Below are 6,586 nucleotides of genomic sequence, written 5' to 3' on the forward strand. Positions count from 1 at the left end.
AGGCCAGGGCTCCTAAGGCCCTACAGCAACAAGACAGGGCAGCCCTCCTGTCTTAGCTCCCACCTGTGGTTGAGTTTTCCTCTGGCTCCAGGATCACACAGGGCTGCTTGAGTCATCTGAGCACGCTCAGGTTATGTGACCTGCAACCTGGGCTTCCCTGGCACTGAAGCAAGTCATCCTTCCATTACATGTGGTTACTGACAAAGTTGAATGGGAGTGAACTAGTCTTTGTGTGCTCATCAGCTGTGAGAGATGCCACTTCAGTCCTCTTGAATTGGCTGAGGGCTCCCCAGCAAAGTCTGTAACCTGGTAGGACCCAGCCCTGCCTGTACTTTTGAGTCCTAACATCTTACAGTCTCTTAGCATCTTTCTTCCCCTAGAAAATTGAGTGCTGCTTCTACCCATCCTATATCAATTGGACTTCACTAAACATTTACACTTTGCAAGTGTTTTATTTGTGTAGACAACTGTATTGAAGATTTGTGTGTCCTACGGAGATAACACCATGGACGACGCTCTGAGATCCCCCGAGCTCAGCATCATCCCGAGGGGTAACTAGAAAAAGACGGGACTGGAGGAGAAGGCCCGGGCAGGAGAGACGGAGGAAAGGCCATACTGAAGAGTAGAGGAGCAGCCAAGTGACTGAGTGACTGTGGGTTGAGGGAGAACAAGAAACTGGCCTGGGAAAACCTGCATTTTTTTTGTCTTTAGTACTTATTTGCCAAGGTATTAAGTCTCTGGATGGCATTCACTTCTCAGGCAATAGGCTGACCAAGGTCAAAGTCACAGCTGTTTGGCAGCGTGTTCATGGAAATTGCCTAGAATATGACTCTCCTCATCTAACCAATTCTGGCCACATTGTTTTGTATAAACCATGGCTCACGACTGTAGTTTTCCTGTTCTTGTAAATTTGCTGCCTGGTATCAGAAACCAGGCTTTACCATGGCCGAGGGTGTTCTGCTTTGTTTTCAGTCTGGTTTATTGAACAGTTTAAATTCAGTATGGGGTGCTCAAACCACTTTCTCTACACACTCTTCCTCCCCTGGTTCATGCCTCAGGAAGATTTCCGACATTCCTGGCCGTTTTCAAAGGTGAGGCCATTTCCAATGGTCCTTGCTGGTCTACATCAAGACTTATGTCTCTTACCCAGATCAGAACACATCTTTCTTCTGGAACTTCAGGGAGCATAGTCCACAAAAGCCGAAGGTTTTTGTACATAATTGGTCCTGCAGATATAATTCTCATCTGGCTTATCCCAGGAGGCCATCACCACCGTGTGGCAGGACCTCCAACAGGGGCTGGAGGTCACAGAGGTCATGTGGAGCACCACAGTTCCCCAACATGAACACGTCTCTTTTTGAAAAGTGCAAGTACTCATTTCACACTGTTTAAATATTTTCTTTTTCTGAGACAGAGTCTTACTCTGTCACCCTCAGTAAGTGCTGCGGCGTCATCATAGCTCACAGCAACCTCAAACTCTTGGGCTTGAACAATCATTTTGCCTCAGCCTCCCGAGTAGTCGGGGACTACAGGTGCCCGGCACAATGCCCAGCTAGTTTTTTTTTCTCTATTTTTAGTAGAGATGGGGTCTTACTCTTGCTCAGGCTGGTCTCGATCTCCTGAACTCAAGCAATCCACCCACTTTGGCCTCCCAGAGTGCTGGGATTATAGGTGTGAGCCACGGCGCCTGGCCTAACGTGATTCTAACTGCATTCCAAGACCCCAAGTCCCCATGACACGCCATTGCACTCTTTTTAGAAAGGTACAACTGTGAAGCAGAGGCCACGCCGCGCAGTGCCATCCTGTTTACGTCAAAAGCAAGGTGAACTCTACGGGTGTGACTGTATAGAGAAGGTACAATCGAAATTGTCTCTTCAAAGCAAATCAAATTTCAGACTGGCTGAGACAAAGACTGGCCCTCACCACAAATGGAAACTATGTAATGAATTCTTTCCCCTGTGCCTTTCTTCAATTTTCTATTTAAAGAAATTTCTGAAAATACATGAATTATGCAGCTTATCTCTCAGATGAAAAAGCATTTTCTTCTTGGATTGGACGGCTGCCTATTTATTAATAGCAGTAAAATTTTCCACGTTCTTTTGTATCAACGGGATGCTAACTAAAATACGAAAGAGGCTTCCTGGCAATACTCGCAGTAACAGATGAATAATTATAAAAACTGTATGGAATTGAGAGACAGTTTAATTTGTCATTACTGTTATGTGTTGAGAAAGGATGTGAATAATTATGCTAACTTAATCCTCATTATGGGATTAAGTTCTTAATACACCACTTTTGCTATAAGTTAAAGAAAACCCAAAACTCCCGTTTGGTTTCTTCGAATGATGTAATCGTGATGGATGTAGCCACGACTGCTCAGCTCTGGGTGTGTTTGGCGTTCTTACTATTCCATGACATGCTACTGCGCTCCCAGCTTGTCTGAATTGGAAAAGCACTTTAAAAATTAAACTCATTTACTCCGCAGGAACTTCCAGTGTTTTTTTATTTCCACATTATTCCATGAAGACAGTGGCAAATAGAGGTTTCCTTGGGTCATGGCCGGATCACAGCCGAAACTGAATATGAGACACTAAAACAGGATTTCTCTTTTAATATCAACTATTAAAAAGTGGTGGCTGTGGTTACCAGGGTCATTCAAAGGCAAAATTTCAAAGATATTTTTACCCAAAACAAAAAACAAAAACACATATAGTCTCCATTTCCTTTTGGTCTGCGTTATACCAACAGCATTCAAATTCTTTCTGTTGTTGTTAATTTTCCAATATTTTATTAGGCAATTTTTTAAACATACGGTACAGTTGAAAGAATTATATGGTGATCAGCCATATACCCACCACATAACATTTCATGGTTTTTTTCTTCTTCTCATGGAGGGAATTCCTCTGGGGAGGCCACAAGTTCTGTGCCGCTCACCACAATGACCCCAGATTCCTGCCCGGTGTGTTATAAACAGGCCCCCTGCTCGGAGCACACCCCTCACATTCTAAGTTGTATTCAGATCCTAAGAATATTCTATGATAGCACTTTCCTTGGGAAGTGAAATTTCAAGATAATGCTGTTTGTTTCTAGGTGAGTGATAGAGTTTTCCTTTGTGGCTTTTAAATCTTCATTTACTGGATCGCCAGTGAGACATTGGGATCTTAGCAATGAAGGAAGACCTATGTGAGGATTCTAACCTGCTCAGCCCTTTCACCACCCTCCTGTCTAAAATATTAACAGTCAACTAAGAGATACTGGGCCGGTAGGCTCACTTCACCCAGAGGCATCTTCAGTAGCGTGACAGAAATCCCTGCACCTGGTGGCAACAGGCTCTTCTGCCTCTGATTTTGACCTTCCCTAGGGTTCAACTTCTACCCCTTAATGGTCTTGTACCATTAATTTAGCCCAGCTAAGTAGGCCTCAGTGTTCTAGTCTTTAAAATGGGTAGAGAAGTGGTACACATACTTACAGTGGACTAGGGATTAAATTGCAATGTAAATTAAACGTAACATTCTTGGCACATAGTGGGCATGTAATAAATGGTAGTTAATCTTCTTAGAATAAAGCAAAAAAAACTACACTACAAATCCTTTAAAAAATAGTTACCGATTTGAACCGAATCAATACTTTTTGAGAATAAATCCAGAAAAAACCATTTTCCTATTCTCTAATAGAGAAAATTCCAAATGAGCAGAGAATGAGGTTTGGATTGTTTTGAATCAATGCCGTAAGGCTGTTTTTCACTCACAAGAAGGTGCTTCGCGTGCGGTTACACCTGAAGATGTAGACATGGGCATATGCATCACAACATAAAAAAAAATCTATTGTTTTTATTTTAAGACTATTTAAAATGAATTTAGTGTCTGGATTGGCAGTGTGGGGGAGTAAGTTTGCTTCTATGTACGTGGAGATGGCATTGGCAAATGAGTCATGTACACAGGTTGTTTGGAACCTAAAAGAGTCACCGTATAAATTCATAAATGAATTTGAATTTGATGGTTAAAACAATACGGGGAGAAGAGACAGAGGGAAAGGCGTTGGAATGTGTAATTATGAAAGAAGTTAAGACTGTGTTCCCTTCTGTCTTATAGCCTGAAGAATAAGTAGTGAGAACATCGATCAAGAGATAAGAAAAAATATCAGCATTTCTCTGCCTGGGAGAATTTGCTTACCACCTACCAGAGGAGGATCTTTCTTGAACAATGAACATTTCTTATGAGGATTCACAGATCAACAGAGGACTGGTCTTGACTTTGGACAACAAATGAGGTTTCTTTCTTTCTCTTTCTTTTATTTTTTTATTATTTTTTTATTTTTTGGTAAGTCATGATATTAGGATGGATTTTTTTTCTTTCCTGATAACATGTTTAACACTTGCTCTAAATTGTAATCCTGTAGCAAATGGTTGGAGCGTTATTCAAACTTCAAGACAGTAGAGACACTTAAATTTCCAATTTATTCTCAGTTTCCTCAGAGTATAATTATTCTGTTAAAATCCTCGATGACTGTGACGTAAAACCACCTCTATCCAGAAATGAACATTCTTTGACCATCATGTTGAACATGATTGAAGGTGACAGGCAGGGACCCCGAGGAGGCCACCGTTGGAGGACAGTGTATTACGGACAATACCAGTCCCCTCCGCACACCTTCAAGCTCGTGTGCCATGTGTTTGCCATCTGGACAAAGAAAGTGAGAAGGGCAAGTAAAGGAAGAATTCTCATACTTTTCTCCTGATCATTCAAAGAATGGTTTAGGTGAAGCCAAGTCTTCTTTGCAAGCTGCCAAACAATAGCTTAGGAAAAGAATTCGTTTGCCTGCATGATAATCCTCTTAGGCAAAAATGTCTTCCCAGCCGTTGACCTTGGTGAAATGTTCTCCCAAAAGCATCCAAAAGAAGAATGATAAACCCCAGAAGAGATGGTAATAAATGAATATTTTGTTACAAAGTTGGCCTGAATTGCATTTGGGGTACCAAGGATTTGGAAAAAAGTGAGTTCAGTTCTGAAGAAGTGGCAGCCCTGGGTGGGGCGAGGTCCCTGGGATCTTCCCTTTCTCTCTGAAGTCATGTGGCTGAACCAGGATTCAGTCACTTTGGAAAGAACCCCCAGGACTGCAGGCCAGGTGAGACGCGCTTTGCTCTCCTCTGGTCACCGGCTCCGCAGCAGACCCTTAAGCTCTCTCTCTAGGTGGAATTCTTTCCCGTGGTGACTGGACTTGGCGCCTTGCAGCCTGGCTGCCACGTGGGACGCTGGGAGCTTCTGTTCTTAGATCCTGTCAGTGCACCAGTGGGGATCTGGCTGGGGTTGCCCTTTGTATCTTGTGACCAGAGATTGTGAATGTCCTAGTGTCAGGATTTTCTGGAGATATGCTATTTTCCAGAGAGCCGAGATAGGTGCAATTCAGTGAGCAATAAATGAATGACACAGAATGCCCAGGGTTGTTATTACCGAGACCGTTTCCCGTGTTTGGAATCGGGCACCATTCCCTTTCTGGAGGGACCAGACCCACCAGTTCCTGTGCCTGCAGAGAGAAGCCAGCCAGCCACAGGAAGAAAGGGGGTTGGATGGAAGACGCTGACTTTGCTGTGTTGGAAGCACACAACATCCCCTGAGGGCTTTTCTTCAAATGTAAAATAAGGCTTTATTTGTCAATTCTGCTGTAAAATAAGCATTGTTCAAGTAAAAAACAAAAACAAAAACCACAGCAACGAAAACTTTGTTTCTGTTTGTGTTTACTGGGTGAGTTCGCGCCTACATGTTGTGTTTATGTGTGTGTTTGTAATAACTTAGTGCAGAAAAGCCTGTGAATGTAGATTTATTTTGCTTAACAGAAAAGATGTGCGAAACTTTTTGTAGATAAGCTTCTGACTATAATAACCAGATTATTTCAGAATTCCTCATCTAAAAACCATCGCTCCTTGGCAGCCTGTCAAGGGAGAATAAACCCCGCCAGAGGCCTGTGTTTGTTGTTTTCAAAGGTCTTCATTTTTGCCCACGCAGATAAGGGACGTTGTAATTACCAAAGACCCTGGCGATGGTATTTTCACCTTTATGCGGGAAGGGACCATGAAGTTGGTTTATATTTTGGGAATTCTTGGTGGAAACATCCCTCCTTGGGAACTAGCTGTTTGTTTGTTGTTCTTTATTTTGTTTGCTATGGTTCTGTCATCTCAAAGAGAAGGCACTTCCCTGCAGTCCTGGCCTGCTGTTTAGTGACTTCTGCGAGTTTTTCCTCTTCAGGGCAGAGGTGAGCTACAGGCTGACGCCCATGAAACCCAGAATAATAAGCGTTCATTACACACAGTCCCCACAGCCCAGCAAACCAAGAAACAAAGTCGTAAAGCAATCTGCTAAGTAGAGAGGACACAGCGATTCCTTTTGCTGATAAAAGTACTAATAAAACTCTCATTGCCAATTGCAGATTACAAAGACCAATCGTATGTTTTTCATTTGCCTCCCAGATGACATAAACAAATTGGAACTGCAAGACTCTCACACCTTTCCACCAAGGTGAGATGGTTCGGGCAACCAGACCAAAAGGTGATAAACAAGAGATAGATGAAAAATGCTAAAACTCCCATTAG

The 6,586-nt window shown here is 42.7% G+C and overlaps 1 pseudogene; it reads right to left on the reverse strand.

The window, feature by feature from the left end:
- Positions 1–2,886: 2,886 nt before the first annotated feature.
- Positions 2,887–2,997, reverse strand: LOC111721887 (annotated as a pseudogene).
- Between the last annotated feature and the right edge of the window lie 3,589 nt (positions 2,998–6,586).

Source organism: Otolemur garnettii, unplaced genomic scaffold (genome assembly GCF_000181295.1).
Source record: "Otolemur garnettii isolate 467f Iridium unplaced genomic scaffold, OtoGar3 scaffold00197, whole genome shotgun sequence".
NCBI lineage: Eukaryota > Metazoa > Chordata > Mammalia > Primates > Galagidae > Otolemur > Otolemur garnettii.